The 17,916-nt window shown below is 36.8% G+C and overlaps 1 protein-coding gene across 5 annotated transcripts in view; it reads right to left on the reverse strand.

Moving 5' to 3' along the window:
* Positions 1–17,916, reverse strand: part of LOC105663968 (cyclic nucleotide-gated channel alpha-3-like) — a 1,281,713-nt gene that overhangs the window by 412,946 nt on the left and 850,851 nt on the right. The gene's annotated exons all lie outside the window — the stretch shown is intronic.

Here is a 17,916-nt window from a genome sequence, read left to right on the forward strand (position 1 = left end):
AATCGTAATCGTAATCGTAATCGTAATCGTAATCGTAATCGTAATCGTAATCGTAATCGTAATCGTAATCGTAATCGTAATCGTAATCGTAATCGTAATCGTAATCGTAATCGTAATCGTAATCGTAATCGTAATCGTAATCGTAATCGTAATCGTAATCGTAATCGTAATCGTAATCGTAATCGTAATCGTAATCGTAATCGTAATCGTAATCGTAATCGTAATCGTAATCGTAATCGTAATCGTAATCGTAATCGTAATCGTAATCGTAATCGTAATCGTAATCGTAATCGTAATCGTAATCGTAATCGTAATCGTAATCGTAATCGTAATCGTAATCGTAATCGTAATCGTAATCGTAATCGTAATCGTAATCGTAATCGTAATCGTAATCGTAATCGTAATCGTAATCGTAATCGTAATCGTAATCGTAATCGTAATCGTAATCGTAATCGTAATCGTAATCGTAATCGTAATCGTAATCGTAATCGTAATCGTAATCGTAATCGTAATCGTAATCGTAATCGTAATCGTAATCGTAATCGTAATCGTAATCGTAATCGTAATCGTAATCGTAATCGTAATCGTAATCGTAATCGTAATCGTAATCGTAATCGTAATCGTAATCGTAATCGTAATCGTAATCGTAATCGTAATCGTAATCGTAATCGTAATCGTAATCGTAATCGTAATCGTAATCGTAATCGTAATCGTAATCGTAATCGTAATCGTAATCGTAATCGTAATCGTAATCGTAATCGTAATCGTAATCGTAATCGTAATCGTAATCGTAATCGTAATCGTAATCGTAATCGTAATCGTAATCGTAATCGTAATCGTAATCGTAATCGTAATCGTAATCGTAATCGTAATCGTAATCGTAATCGTAATCGTAATCGTAATCGTAATCGTAATCGTAATCGTAATCGTAATCGTAATCGTAATCGTAATCGTAATCGTAATCGTAATCGTAATCGTAATCGTAATCGTAATCGTAATCGTAATCGTAATCGTAATCGTAATCGTAATCGTAATCGTAATCGTAATCGTAATCGTAATCGTAATCGTAATCGTAATCGTAATCGTAATCGTAATCGTAATCGTAATCGTAATCGTAATCGTAATCGTAATCGTAATCGTAATCGTAATCGTAATCGTAATCGTAATCGTAATCGTAATCGTAATCGTAATCGTAATCGTAATCGTAATCGTAATCGTAATCGTAATCGTAATCGTAATCGTAATCGTAATCGTAATCGTAATCGTAATCGTAATCGTAATCGTAATCGTAATCGTAATCGTAATCGTAATCGTAATCGTAATCGTAATCGTAATCGTAATCGTAATCGTAATCGTAATCGTAATCGTAATCGTAATCGTAATCGTAATCGTAATCGTAATCGTAATCGTAATCGTAATCGTAATCGTAATCGTAATCGTAATCGTAATCGTAATCGTAATCGTAATCGTAATCGTAATCGTAATCGTAATCGTAATCGTAATCGTAATCGTAATCGTAATCGTAATCGTAATCGTAATCGTAATCGTAATCGTAATCGTAATCGTAATCGTAATCGTAATCGTAATCGTAATCGTAATCGTAATCGTAATCGTAATCGTAATCGTAATCGTAATCGTAATCGTAATCGTAATCGTAATCGTAATCGTAATCGTAATCGTAATCGTAATCGTAATCGTAATCGTAATCGTAATCGTAACCGTAACCGTAATCGTATTCGTACTTCCACACACTCGTCGTATCGCGTATCGCGTTACTTTCTCTATTAGCTTCTAGCTTCTAACGCTCGCCCCGCGGATACACCCTTATATTTACTTGTCGATCGAACATTCCCGAATTTCGGCATTCGAACATTTCGCGAGTCTTCGGTTGCTCGAAGCCTCGCGATCGTTTCTCAACGTTCGCCGCGTTTTCATTCTCTCTCTCTCTCTCACACTCTTTCTCGCGCTCGCACCCATATCCGGAACGACACGCTCGCCGGCAACGAATTTGCTCGACGGCGGTTTATGTTTTCGTTCTCGAATTTTCGCAGTACGTTCGCGGCACAACCGTTTCCACTGTCCTACATTTTCAAAGAGTGGGTGAGACTTATTTTAATAAATTTCCTGTAAATTAGTAGAGACGTTAATACATTTGTTAGATCTCACATTGAAACTCTTTCTTATCACAAACAGAATAAGTATTTCCTATTAAAATACGTAAATTCGTTGGCCAATATTATTGTCGGAAATAAAACAAAAATATTTCTATATTTAATGTCACATTCCTTGTCGTTAACGAATTGCAGTATTCAATAAATTCCATTTGCATACTTTGTGTCAATTACACATAACTAATTCCGATCCTCCTTCATGAGGAATGAATAAATGAACATTACTTTTAATTATTCTGTTCGTTATTTAACTGAGTTTCGAAAGACTTCTTATTAGACCTTAAGACTGTTAGGTTGTAGAATACATTAGAGAGGATTAGACCTCAGGCCATGTTTTGGACACAATAGTTCATAATTTTTAGATCCTTCAGAAAACAACATTTGTTACTTTCAATAGCTTTTGACTCGTAGCAGAAATAGGACCCAAGGAGTCATTACATTCTAGCCAGTTTTTTCTTGATTTATTGCCAGTACATCTGGGGTCAGAACCCTTAGCCGTAGTCGTAGAGTCTTTTGTTTGCATTTTCCATTCATGTCGAGGTACTCCTTAGGTTTATTGCTCGCTACGGTCATTTTGGGAAAAACCCAATTTTCAGTACGTCACTTTTTTTGCCACTTCTACTCAGTATTTGTCATCCAATAGAAACATCATTTTTGCTATCCCTTCCAAGTTCGAGGAAGTGTGAACGCCCACTCCGAGCTTTCCTGGATCGCGGAAAAGCGTCGGAGTGCTAGACTTTAGACATCATCAGACATTAGAAGTTATTCATTAAATAGACATTAGACATACAAAATACAAAGTTCAACATTTACACAACTCTAAATTCATACATTTAACTTACACACAAGTCACTTACGATTCAATAAAGTTCGTTATTGTTAAACTCGAAGTCAATCATTCAATACAGTCCACTTATATCCGACTTTGAGAATTGTCACAAATTCTACGCGTCAGAGACTGTCGCTAATTATTGTCGACACGAGGACGCACATACATATTTTGGTCCTTCGAGCCGGATAGTGGTTCCGGTTTTGGAAGTATCTTCAAGGCAGATAATTGTTCTGACTTTTGTTCGTGACTTCGAGACTGTTTTCGGATAGCGGATCAGTGGTGTGATTTGGACTAGAAAGACATTTGTGGTGTTAATTTGTGACACCGACAACAAGAAATCATCGTGCTCCATGGGGGAAGCAGCTAACGAGATTTCATTGGTGGACGCTGATCTGGAAGCTGGTCCAGAGAGCATCGCAAGAAGATTGTTGCAGCCAGGCGGGTTTTAGAAGAGCTCGGACCGACGGTGATTGACCATCAATCCAGGGAAGCTGAGACTTGTTCGGCTCAGCAGCTTCAGGAAGGTGTTGCAGAGACGGCAGCATCCAAACATCAACCAGAGACAGCAGTATCGAAACTTCGTGTCGGTAAGTGCTAGCGAATCATTTTCCTTTCATTCATTTCCTTGTAAGTTGTTTCAATCTCAACAATTATGGCTACTGCAGTCGAATCTAACGATTTAAAATTATTGAAAAGACAGCGAGCTAACGCCAAAGCTCAGATAACGCGAATAGTGTCATATTTACAAGAACACACAGAATTTGCCATTCCTGCATTAGAGACGCGACAATCGAAACTAGAACAAATGCATACTTCGTTTTCTGAAATTCAAAGCGCGATAGAGATTATAGAAGAAAATGCGAACCACGCGGCGGAATGGGAGTCTTTTGAGGAGCAATATTACAAAGCCGCGGAATTGATTAGTGATAAATTAAAACATTTGCGTGGTATAGGTAGACCTGCATCTACAAGTAGGCTATTAGAATCGCCAACTACTGTAAAAACAACCAGTTCACTTCTTTCGAAGATTGAGATTAAGCCATTTGACGGCAATCCAATTGAATGGCATAGTTTCCACGACACGTTCAAATCGCTAGTTCATGAAAATGAGGAATTAATTGGGGTTCAAAAGTTCCATTTGTTAAAAAATGCACTCCGTGGGGAGGCTTCCACAGTAATCGAGTCTTTGAACGCGACGGAAGGCAATTATTTAGTAGCTTGGGATTTGCTACGCAAGCGATGCAACAAACCCAGAAAGATTATTAACGCGCATTTAAAGATTTTGTTTGATGTGCCAGAAATAACTCGCGATACACCTGCAAGCCTCAGACAATTAGCAGAATAGGCTCAGGTACATGTCAATGCGTTGCAAGCGGTCAATCAGCCCATCGAGCATTGGGATACATTATTGATACATATTATTTCGAATAAGTTAGATAGAAACACTCGTCGCGCATGGGAGCGTACGTTAGAGGACGAGGAAATCCCTAAGTTTAAACAGTTGTTAGAGTTTATCAATAAACATGCACGTGGGGATGATTTAGTTTTAGATAATTTAAATTCGTCAAAGTCACATGGAATTCAGGATAGATTACGTTCGAAAACACAATTGAGAAGCCAATCATACATAGCGACGGATGATCGTAAACAACATTGTGTTCTTTGTAAGGGAGAACATCAGATTTATTTGTGTAATAGATTTTTGCAATTGCCCATTAGAGAGCGTTTGAATACAGTTAGGAAGACCAAATTGTGTTTAAATTGTTTACGTCCAAGCCATACAGTGGCCAATTGTCGTTTAGGGAATTGCCGTAAATGCGACAAAAAACATCACACATTACTACATTTTCCGACAGAAACACAAGACGTGACGAACAAGACGCCACTTACACCGACACCTTCGACGTCCGCGGAAATAGTTAAAACCACATTAACAGTATCATGTGAATCAGAAATATTACTTGGAACAGCTTTGATAACGATTTTAGACAAATACAATAGAGAACATACGTACCGCGTATTACTTGACAGCGGTTCACAAACACATTTTATTACTCATAAATTCGCGGAATTATTGCAATTGGACAAACGTAACATTGACTTATCATTCTCTGGTCTTAGGACAGCTTAATGTTAATGCAAATTATACAATAGAAGCAAATATTAAGTCGAAAATTGGTCCATACAAAGCACAGGTAACTTTTATTGCTCTACCATCAATAACGGGTAGATTGCCATTAAGACAGATCGATATTAGAAAGTTAGATTTGCCCAGGCATATTCACTTAGCAGACCCAGAATTTCATGTACCGGGAGAAATAGATGCGCTTATTGGAAATGCATTATTTTACCAATTGTTAGAGACAGGTCAAATCAAAATAGGTAATTCTTCGGTAATATTGCAGAATACACAATTAGGATGGATAGTAACCGGGGAAGTAGATAACAGAACACACAATAAACAAAAGGCAACTAGAGTTTGTCATCTGGCAACGTCGTTAGATGCACAAATCTCGCGTTTTTGGGCAATGGAAGAAATTCCAGAGCAGAGATTTTTATCTTTAGAAGAAAGAAATTGTGAAAGTTATTTTGTAAAAACAGTAACACGCAATGAAGAGGGACGTTATGTTGTACGGTTACCTTTTAATGATAGACGCGAGTCACTTGGAGACTCAAAAACAATGGCATTAAGGAGATTTTATAGTTTAGAGCGTAAGTTACAGTTAAACATAGATTTAAAGACGCAATATACAGCCTTCTTGAAGGAATATTTAGATTTAGGTCACATGACAGAAATACAAAATGATAATAACGTAGGCTATTATCTACCGCACCATGCGGTTGTTAAAGACTCGAGCGTGACCACGAAAGTTAGAGTGGTGTTTGACGCATCGGCGAAAAGTAGTTCCGGATTGTCTTTAAACAATACCCTATTAGTTGGACCTACAATACAGGATACGTTATTTTCTATTTTAATACGTTTTCGTTTACACTCTATTGTTATAATAGCAGATATTGAGAAAATGTTTAGACAAATTTTAGTGCACCCTGACGACAGGGAATATCAGAAAATTTTATGGCGGGACAATATGGATGAAGCAATTAGGTGCTTCAAGTTAAACACCGTCACGTACGGTACCGCGCCTGCACCATTCTTGGCGACGCGGTCACTGGTACAATTAGCTGTAGATGAAGCGTCAAATTTTCCAATTGCGTCACAAATATTTTCAAAAGATTTTTACATGGACGATCTTTTGACCGGTGCAGAAAATTTTGAAGCTGCGTTAGAGGTTAAAAGACAGTGTATTGGATTAGCAAAAGCAGGAGGTTTTAATTTACGACAGTGGGCCTCCAATGACATAAGATTACTCGCTGAGTTGGAATCAGATACTCAACGAACATCGTTATGCCTAGATTTTACAGAAAGCAGAAAAACACTAGGAATTCATTGGAATCCATTAGATGATAGAATTAGTTACAAGTTTAAACAATTGCCAACAGAAGATTCGCAGCTCAGTAAAAGAATTTTGCTATCACAAATCGCGCAGTTATTTGACCCCCTTGGTTTGTTAGGGCCGGTAATAATAAGGGCGAAAATAATAATGCAGGAATTATGGAAATTAGCGATTGATTGGGATGATATTGTTCCTCAGTCAGTCAAACAAGCGTGGCTAGAAATAAGAGATGATTTGCATCTTTTACATAGTTTTGCAGTGCCACGTCGAATTTCTATAAAAGATGCAATAAATTTAGAATTGCATGGGTTCAGTGATGCCAGCGAGAAGGCATATGGGGCATGCTTGTATGTTCGCTCCACCAACGAGCTGGGACAACACGCGGTATTTTTGTTATGCGCCAAGTCGAGGGTAGCCCCGTTGAAAATTGTGTCGTTACCGAGTCTTGAACTTTGCGCGGCCAGGCTCCTTGTACGGTTGTACAAGGAAGTTAAAAAAGCATTGTACCAAATACATTTTAATTTGATTAGATTTTGGTCTGATTCGACCATTGCTCTGCATTGGATCAGAATGTCGCCTCACTTACTAAAAACATTTGTAGCGAATAGAGTTAGTGAAATACAAACCGAAGTACATGCGGATAATTGGTTCCATGTTAATACAACGGATAATCCCGCAGATTTTGTTTCGCGAGGACAACTTCCTGCACAATTAGTAGACAATAGTTTGTGGAAATTTGGACCACATTGGTTATCGTTAGATCAAGCGTCTTGGCCAGTTAGTGATATTAAACTAACCGAAATTCCAGAGAAAAAACGAACCGTGACTTTAATCACACCTACAGATACAGATTTATTGAAGAAGTACTCATCAATTAATTATTTGAATAGAATTGTAGCCTATATTTTTCGATTTTTTTATAACATGCAATCTAAGAACGAGAAATCTTCAGGCCCGTTGACAGTTTCAGAAATTCAAAACGCACACATTCGAATTCTTAGGTTGGTACAATTAGAAGCTTTTGTAAAGGAATTACAGAGTTTAGAGAACGGCAAAGGTGTACATAGTAAAAGTAATTTAATTAGTTTGAATCCATTTATTGACGAAAAAGGTCTTATAAGAGTCGATAGTAGGTTAAAACACGCGCAGCTTAGATATAGTGTGAAATACCCCATAGTTCTACCGCTTAAACATCATATAACGGAGTTAATAATCAGACAAACACATTTGAATCAGTTTCATTCCGGTGTGCAAGCCACTTTAAACACCGTGAGGCATAGATATTGGCCGTTAGCAGGCAAGAGTATAGTTAAACAAGTTATTCACAAGTGCATTCGTTGCAGCAGGTATAATCCCAAGATACCGCAGTATATAATGGGAGATTTACCCAAGGATAGAGTTACTCAAATGCGTCCTTTTGTAACAGTAGGAATCGATTACTGTGGACCCTTCCTCATCAAGGAGAAAAAATTTAGAAATCAGAAAAAGTTGAAGTGTTACGTTGTAGTCTTTGTCTGCTTCGCGGTAAAGGCTACACATTTAGAATTGGCCACTGATTTGACGACAGAATCATGTTTCGGAGCATTCAAAAGATTTCTCGCTAGAAGAGGTAGACCGCGTCACATTTATTCGGACAACGGCACTAATTTTGTAGGCGCCAGTAGAGAAATCGCGGAAACTCAGGCATTTTTACGTTCAAATGAATATAGAGACAAGTTTCAGCAGTTTTTGACGCAAGAAGGAATAGAATGGCACTTTTCTCCTCCCCGATCTCCACATTTTGGTGGTCTCTGGGAGGCTGCTGTTAAAGCATTCAAAAGACATTTACATAAAACAATAGACAATGCTGTATTTACGTACGAGCAATTTTATACTTTAATTGTTGAGATTGAGGCCATCCTCAATTCACGCCCTTTGACGCCCCTATCCTCTGATCCAAATGATTTCTTAGCCCTATCACCTAGTCATTTCCTTATAGGTGATTCGTTAGTATCTTTACCCGAACATGATCTCATTGATATAGCTTCGAATAAGCTGTCGCTTTGGCAACATATACAAAGGATTAAGCAACATTTTTGGAAGAGGTGGCACCTAGAATATTTGCAGGAGCTGCACACCAGAAGCAAATGGCACACTGGCAACCACACAAACATCAAGGAGGGCGTTCTAGTGACAATAAAGGATGTCAATTCTCCTCCACTCCAATGGCAACTTGGACGGATTGTTGCTGTCCACCCCGGAGAAGATGGTGTAATACGTATTGTTACAGTTAGAACTCCGGAGGGAACTTATAAACGGGCATTAAAAAATATAGTACCGTTGCCTGTCGATACGAATTGATTATAGAACTTTAATACATTTAGATTTAAGTTAGACACAAACATTTATACTTACATTCATACCCGTGTATATCACACTCAAGTTATTGTATAGTTACACATATTGCATATAGTTATTCATATTTTTCAGATTAATGCGTTACACTTGCGTTTGTGTTTATTATACAGTTACACATATTTTACTTATAAGAGTGTAGCAGTATCTATATAGTTTAGTACTTTCTTTATTTTGAACATAGTCGTTCAAGGCGGACGGCATGTTAGGTTATAGAATACATTAGAGAGGATTAGACCTCAGGCCATGTTTTGGGCACAATAGTTCATAATTTTTAGATCCTTCAGAAAACAACATTTGTTACTTTCAATAGCTTTTGACTCGTAGCAGAAATAGGACCCAAGGAGTCATTACATTCTAGCCAGTTTTTTCTTGATTTATTGCCAGTACATCTGGGGTCAGAACCCTTAGCCGTAGTCGTAGAGTCTTTTGTTTGCATTTTCCATTCATGTCGAGGTACTCCTTAGGTTTATTGCTCGCTACGGTCATTTTGGGAAAAACCCAATTTTCAGTACGTCACTTTTTTTGCCACTTCTACTCAGTATTTGTCATCCAATAGAAACATCATTTTTGCTATCCCTTCCAAGTTCGAGGAAGTGTGAACGCCCACTCCGAGCTTTCCTGGATCGCGGAAAAGCGTCGGAGTGCCAGACTTTAGACATCATCAGACATTAGAAGTTATTCATTAAATAGACATTAGACATACAAAATACAAAGTTCAACATTTACACAACTCTAAATTCATACATTTAACTTACACACAAGTCACTTACGATTCAATAAAGTTCGTTATTGTTAAACTCGAAGTCAATCATTCAATACAGTCCACTTATATCCGACTTTGAGAATTGTCACAAATTCTACGCGTCAGAGACCGTCGCTAATTATTGTCGACACGAGGACGCACATACAAAGACAGTTCCCAGGAAAACCCAGTTGACCGCGCTCACACTCCGGCGACCGGCTCGAAGCTTTCGCTCCCGCTTCTCGGCGCGCGTAATCCCGGCGCTCTGATTGGTCCGTGTTTTTCGTTAATAACTCAAAAACGACGCTTCAAACCCGATTTTTGCAAAGGGAAATCTTGCTTAGAATCACGTCAGCTACCCCCCATTTCAGGGACCTACACGAGTTGTGAGACACCCTGTACGTTACCGAGAAAGACCGAAATCTAGTAAATGTCAACATTCACATAGTCGCTTGGTGTATGTCCGAAATATTTGCTAAATACCCTTATTTCTGACTTACACCGGTAAATGTCGACATTCACCATGTACGAATGGTGAATGTTGAACATGTCGGAGATTTGTATTTTCTTCTCCGTAATTCAGTCGCTATAAAACGTCACAAGGGTGACGTAGCTTTTTCGCCTTTCTTTCTGAGAGGAGGGACCAAGAATTTAAAACACATAGTACTCTGGGAATGAGAGAATGACGCTGTCAGTGACCGACTGACCGAATGTCGGTAATTGATCATCGATAATAAATGTTATAAGTTATCGACAGTATAAGACATTATAAAGCGAGCGGGCTTGATGTGTGTTTTTTTTTTAAAAAGAAAGGAGCGTTGTTTATTAGAAACCTTGTCATAAAGAAGACGCATTAGAAAAATAGGCGGAAAAGTCAAAAAATTGTGAAAGTTCGGTGTTTATTGAAAGATTGTAAAAGTCGTTTTATTTTAAAAGTTCTGTGTTTTTGCTAAATAGTGTTAAAGTTAAGTTTTGTTTTGTTAATGTTTGTGTTAAAGTTTTTTCTTTGTTAAATAATAAAGAGAGTTTTCTTTTGCACAAAACCAAATTAAAACTGTGCAAAACCATTCTTGTCATTTTAATTCCTACAGTATATTCTAAGCATACGTGTTCTTCCTCCGTGGCCTATTCTGGCGTGAGTTTCATATAGTATACTGAACAATTTTTCATTGGTAACATAATACTGTATATTCGTTTCCCCTGATTTTAATGGTACAATTAATTTCCTTTCATCATTAATTTTTAAAACGTTAAAACGTTTTAATCGTCTGTAATCCAAAGGTGTGTTGCACTTAGTTTTAGCAAAATCCACTTCAGAAAGTATTTTAGAGTACTTTTCTTGAGAAAAATAAAAACAATTGTCTTCTCGTTTACCCGCAATTAATGCATTTAACTTTTCGAGAAAAAGATCACGATTTACTGCAGTATCCATTCAGTATAAATTACGGTATTGGAAAAAAAACTAAGAAAACGTTGCTCGCATTATCAAAGCTTACATAAGATTGACAAAGCTGACTGACTCCCAGCAGATCACAGGATTTGGCGGGAGAGAGCCAGTCGCTTCTCTGTCGGCTCCTCTCTTTTGGACCTCCACCAGAGCATATCTGTGATTGTCGACATACACCGGTGAAGGTCCGAATGTACAAGAATGTAATAAAATATTCGATCTTTCACCGACATATTTGGTATATGTCAACATTCACCGGTGAATGTCGACATTCTCCAATTTCGGTCTTTCACGGTAATATATATATAATATATATTATTATTTCAGCATTTAAATATTTATCCACATTTGAGAATTTTTTTTTTAATGTAAGATAAATCTGGGCTAAATAAAGTGTTTATAAGTAATAATTATTTGACATCTTCACGCTTCTTTTAGAAGCTGATGAGAAAATTCTGTTTGACTAAACGCATCAACAAAAAACGAACAAAATTAATAATTCGCAGTTATTCAGGTATTATTATTACAGTATTTAAAATAATAATAAGTTGTTGGACTTTCTTTCTCGCATGAGTTTCTTCGTTATGAAAGAGTTCCTATTCAAAAAATTGAAATAAATTGTGAATATAATAAATATATTTTTTCAAATATCACGATCACAATTCTTGAATAACTATGTATACAATACTGACTTTTTGTGTTTCTTATGAATAATTTTAGTCAAATATGCCTTTTTAAAGGAGATAGAAGAGAAGAATTGAAACGTTATGTTTTTTGTTTGAAAATTCATCACTTATGTTAGTATTTAATACTAGATTTACGGAATTCGTTAAAATGATAGATTCTAGATTTTTTACTTTAAATTACACAGGTTGTTAAGAAGCTTTTGTCAAAATGCATATATTTTATTGAAATAAAGAATCACTATTTCAACTAGTTTTCGTATCATCCTGTTTTTATATATATTTATATTTCATTTTCAATATAAAATTAAGTGGTCATCAAACGTCTATATATCTAGTGTTAACTCTTTCAAGCGTTTTAATTATTTAACAAATGTCTCGTTTTACTGTTTGGAAACCTATACATACAACAATTCATACACAGCACAATATATACGAGGTCTGTCCCAAAAGTATCCGACCTTCCTTAATTTCTTCGCACCTGACAATTTTAGCGTCATTTGCCGGGTATGAGTATCAACTGCAAAGCTTCACGAACTCCCACGATATCGCAGTTTTCATCGGGACACCTTAGTTCATGTGCAACCTGCATTTATTTACGAAGCGTTTTTTACGTTCGTCGCATTCTGCTGTTGTGAAAAATGACAGAAAGATCGGAGCAACGAATTTGCATCAAATTTTGCTTAAAACTCGAAAAGAGTTGTGCGGAGACCATCGAAATGATGAAGAATGTATTTGGGGACGAGTGTATGAGCAACACACAAATCAAAGAGTGGTATAAGCGGTTCAAAGATGGCCGCACATCTGTTGATAGTAATCCACGCTCTGGGCACCCTTTCACGACAACAACACCTAATAATGTCGAACGTGTGCGACTTGCAACTAACGAAGATCGTTGATTGATTGTCTGAGAACTAGAATGTGATTTTGGAATACTGAAAACTAGTTTTGGTCTCAGTTTTGGTCAAGCGGTGATTGACTTCTTCATCACGATAACGCTCCAGCGGATGCATCGTATCTTGTGCAGCAATATTTCACGAAGCACAAAGTCATACAGCTACGTCAATCTCCGTACAGTCCTGATGTAGCTCCCTGCGATTTTTGGTTGCTTTCAAGATTGAAAATGCCACTCAAAAGACACTGATTCGACGATAAAGAAACGATCGAAGCTAATACGACGAACGCTCTAAAGGCTATTTCGAAAAACGACTTCCAGGACTGTTTCTATAAGTGAAAAGGTCGTTGGCAGCATATTATACAATCAAATGAGGACTACTTCGAAGGATGCCACCAGCCCGATGACTTAGGATAACACCAGCAGGGAAATATGAAGGAAGGTCGGATACTTTTGGGACAGACCTCGTATACATATAGCGTCATCAATCAATGCCATTGCTATTTCGACGTTAGAAACACGTGCTGTTTGCAAATTGGTTAGATTGATAACTACGCTATGTTTCTGCAGGTACTGTAGTTCCATAACATCGAAAATTGAATAAGGCTTTACCTAACTATTGCATTACAAAAATATACATCTTCATTGCCGTAAACAAGTATTTATACAAATATTCCGAAAACTTTTTAAATTAAATATTTTCAGAAATGAGGTTAATTACACTCTGTATATTACCGATAATTTCGACTTTTTAATTAAACATAAATGGCACTATTAAAACATTTAATATTGAAATACACATGATATCCCAGTTTTTTACCACCAAGCTATACCAAAATGGCACAATGATCAAGAATGAACAGTTTTTAAAACAGGGGAAATTCAAAATAAACAACATGGACAATTACTGTAATTTTTTATCTATATAACGTTAAGCGATTGGTAATAATGTTTATGAATATAAACGTCTTTACGTTAGCTTGAACAGGTTTGCTGAACTCGAAGGAGATTGCTCTTAATTAATTATCGCAAGGGTTACTGGGGAAAATTATATTCCATAGTCAAATGACCGGATCAGCACTAATGTCGTAATACGGTGGTGTATAATTAATGAAATTAATATTGGCTTAGCCAAGACCAGTCACCTGGCGTATTGTGGTTCACCACGATGGAACGTGAACAGAGAGGGCCAACCAACTACTGAAATTGCTCTTATAGGCAGGTTTATAGCCCGCTTTACATTGTCCAGCTAATTTCCTAAAATTACCTCTTCATTAATGAAACAAGCATTTTCTGCTATAATCTTTGGTCAATTCCATTAGCGTAGAACCATATAGTATACTTACTGTTCGAGACAATTAAAAACTGCATATCCATTTTCTTTTTAAAATTCAACTTATTAGCATAATTTTATGATAGTTTCATCAATATTATTATGGAAATCAATAACAAGAATTAACACGTACAAAGATCTCTCTTACGAAATTATTTTTTTAATTAATGGATGTTTCATGATTGCGAAAATTAATGCAGAAATAATTATCGCTTAAAATTAGATGTAGGTTAGTTCGTTGAAGAATTCGCATAGGAAAACAAGAAATTCGCAGGGAAGATATCTGGAGAAATAAATAATAAATTTATTCATTTTAAATGAAGTTCTACAAAACATAAATTTCAATTCGTCTAACTAAGTTATATGTAGTATTTCAAGACACATTTACAAGACATAGAAAATTATATAAACGAGAGAATATAGAACATAACGCTTTTGGGCGTTAATTTTTTACAAGTTATTATCTTTTTCTTTAAACTAAGCTAGAAGCGTCCGGAAAGTACTTTCGTCCATTCCCTGCAAGACGACCGGCGGCAAAATCCAGCCGTTCTCGCCTACGTTTTATGATCTAATAGGCGACTGGTGGCAAAACTGCAGTCGTTTTTTCCTGCAGTCTATAATCTAATATAGGCGACCGGCGATAAACTCCAGCCTATAACCCTGACGCGTTCAGGAAGCATTTTAACAATCGCTCCCCCTGGATGGCTACCGGCCGTAGGATCCGGTCATTCTCTTCACCGCAGGAGAAGGGAGCAGGAAACTCTCTCTCTCTGGATTTCCTCAGGAGTCCAAGTAGTTTCACCGTCTATTTCCTGGTAGGCGACCGGTGCGGTGGTAGAATTCTGCCGTTCTCTCCATCCCAGGGCGGCCAGGTAGCGCTCCCGTACTCTGTTGTGCTGAACAAAGCATCCAAAAGCTAGGCTGATACTACCCTTTACTCTAATAAGCGGTCGTGGTATTTACCTCGTTCTCTCCCAAAACGATACATCAGGAATCTGCAGCGTTCGCGGTCACGAGCGCGATATTTATAATACATTATGGCATTACTACAGACCCGCGATCAATCAAGAAATTCGTGTTGCTACACACGAATCATTCTCGCGACTTCTCAAATGCTCCGCAAGTTCGCTATCAACGATCGCAAAATTTCTATCCGCTTCTCGGCGCGCATCTCTTCGTTTCACAGGACGGTCTTTTATATTGTTAGGTAGCGAATGACCGATGTTGTTACAATGTTTATTTTTTGACAGATTTTATTTAGTTAAATATTTAGTAAAACACCATTTTAAATCATAAAATTCGTTTTACTAATTTATAAGATAAAGATTTCTATTATTTATTTTCGTTTATGTTCAAAGCGCCAAATTATGGGAAGAAGAAAGGAAAATAAGGTAATTCTGTTACATGAGTTTAAAGTGTAACGTAAAAAAACAAAAACATTTGATTTGGGAAATTAGTAATCTTATTTTAACTCACATTTCATTAAATGATTAATAGCTAATATTAATTGTTAATTTACTAGTTATTAATTGGATTAATTACTATTGAAGTTTAAAACTTTTTACTTCTTATTGTACAGTATTTTAAATGATGTGAATAATTTAATAAGGTATTATTAATTAATCAATATAAATATGTTTTAATGGTTCTTGTTTCTATCAATAAATTTTATACGGATATTATTCCTTATAAAACATGTGAAATGAACATGGAACAAAACAGCTTAATTTTATCAGCTTGTAAATTTACTGTAAGTTTGGATTTCTTTATTGTATTTATGTTTTACATTTAAGTATAAACTGACATGTCAACTGCTTCATTATACACTGCTCAAAAGAATTATGGTATAGAAAAATTTTGGGCAAAAATTGGCCAAATTTGATTCATGATAACTCCGTGAAAGATTAACGTGAAATTATGCTCTCTTTTTTTTAAATTAAAGCTTGAGATCTCTACATTAATACTTTGTAGTTCGATTTTAGATTTGATGCATCCCTACCACAATAACACCATAAATGCAAGGTCATGTTTGCTATATTGAAAATTACAAAGTTTGACGAAATGCATGGTCTTGCCACATTTTTTTTCGTGATACTGTTTACAGGAGCATAAAGTCCAAACCTTTATCTTTAATTTCTGGTATGTGGCAAACAGCTACCACTTTTTTTTTTTTTCGCAAAGTTACAGCACTTTAAAAAACCCCTTGCATTTATGGCATATAAGAAGAAATGCGTTGCGCTCTTTGCAGGTATTGCAGGTAATATGTACATTTTTATGGCATGTATCACCGTTTATAATCCTTTATAATATCACAGTTCTATAATCTCAAAGTTCTGTTTTGCCAAATTTAGGCTATATTTTAACATATTACGAACAGCGTTATTGTTGCGAACAGTATTGTATATTTCTGTTAAATTTTTTTTTTATTATTTACATTACATTTACCATTGGCTCTATTGAGCCAACCAGCAAATTTGATAATTAGTATACCGCATGCGTGTGGATAACACTCACAATCAGTGGTGTTACCACTCTCTATTCTTCATTGTTTGTCAACTAGGTCATGTGGTTTCGTCCTTTTCAGTCTTCTGATTTTGTGTGTGTTTGTTAAGTTTTTAGCCAGTTTGCTAGGATGTGTTCCAAGTTTGTTGTTGTGTGCTGTTGCGTATTTTTGAATTTGTTTTTTTACGTATTTTATTCCTAGGTCTTTATAAAGAGTTTCCCCGCTGACATACCATGGGGCGGCTGTAATTATTCGTAAAGCCTTGTTCTGGGATCTCTGTATAATATTTAAATTACTTTCTTTTGCACAGCCCCAAAGCTGGATGCCGTAAGTCCATATTGGAATGATCGCCACTTTATATAGCAGCAATTTATTTTGTAAAGAGAGAGGTGATGTATAACCTAGTATCCAATACAGCTTTTTCATTTTTATGTCTAATTGTTTTCTTTTCATTTTGATGTAATTTTTCCACGTAAGCCTTTTGTCCAGATGCATGCCGAGATATTTTACACTGTCCCTTGTAACAAGACTCTCCTCATTAATTTTGATTTTCGAGTCTTCGACATATTTTGTTGTAAAAGTGATGTGACTAGACTTTTTTACATTTATTATGATTTTCCATTTTTGAGCCCATTCAGCTATCTTGTTCAGAGATTCCTGTAGCAGTTTTGCTGCTTTTGATGGGGTTTTATGCAACGCTAAAATTGCTGTATCATTGGCGTACGTAGCTGTTTTTACATTTTCGGTACATGGGAGGTCCGCTGTAAAAATCTGATATAGTGTGGGCCCTAGTACACTTCCTTGTGGAACTCCAGTTAAGATTGGGTATACATGGTGTGTTCCATAAGTAATGCGAAGTATTTTTTTTAAAGGAATTTATTGTACCAATTCTTACAAATACTTAAAATTCTTCAAAGTACTGCCCTTGGACATCTACACATTTTTGCCAGCGACACTGCCATAAACGGTACGCTTCCTGGAATGCGTTTTCCGGAACCGCTTTTAGGGCCTCGGTCACGGCCGCTTGAATGTCTTGTACGGACGAGAAACGCGTTCCTTTCAGGGGTGTCTTGATCCGGGGGAACAAGAAAAAGTCTGCCGGTGCCAGGTCAGGACTATAGGGGGGTTGGGGAAGCGTTAACACTTGGTTTTGGGTCAAAAACTCTCGTACTCGCAGCGCGTTGTGGCAAAGCGCGTTGTCGTGATGCAGTATTCAGGTACCGGAGATGTGTTTTCTCGTCCTGACAACCCTTTTTCGCAGTCTTTCCAGCATATTCACTTAGTAGGCGGTGTTAACTGTCTATCTTTCAGGAAGAAATTCTTTATGGACTGTTTGACCGACTGTTTTGCTGGTTTGTGGCCGCCCGGAGCGTTGATCGTCGCGAACCTCTTCCCGCCCTTCCTTAAAGGTCTTTAACCACCTCGAAACTTGTGAATACCACAGAACAGAGTCCCCAT

Source organism: Megachile rotundata, chromosome 10 (genome assembly GCF_050947335.1).
Source record: "Megachile rotundata isolate GNS110a chromosome 10, iyMegRotu1, whole genome shotgun sequence".
NCBI classification, from domain to species: Eukaryota; Metazoa; Arthropoda; class Insecta; order Hymenoptera; family Megachilidae; genus Megachile; species Megachile rotundata.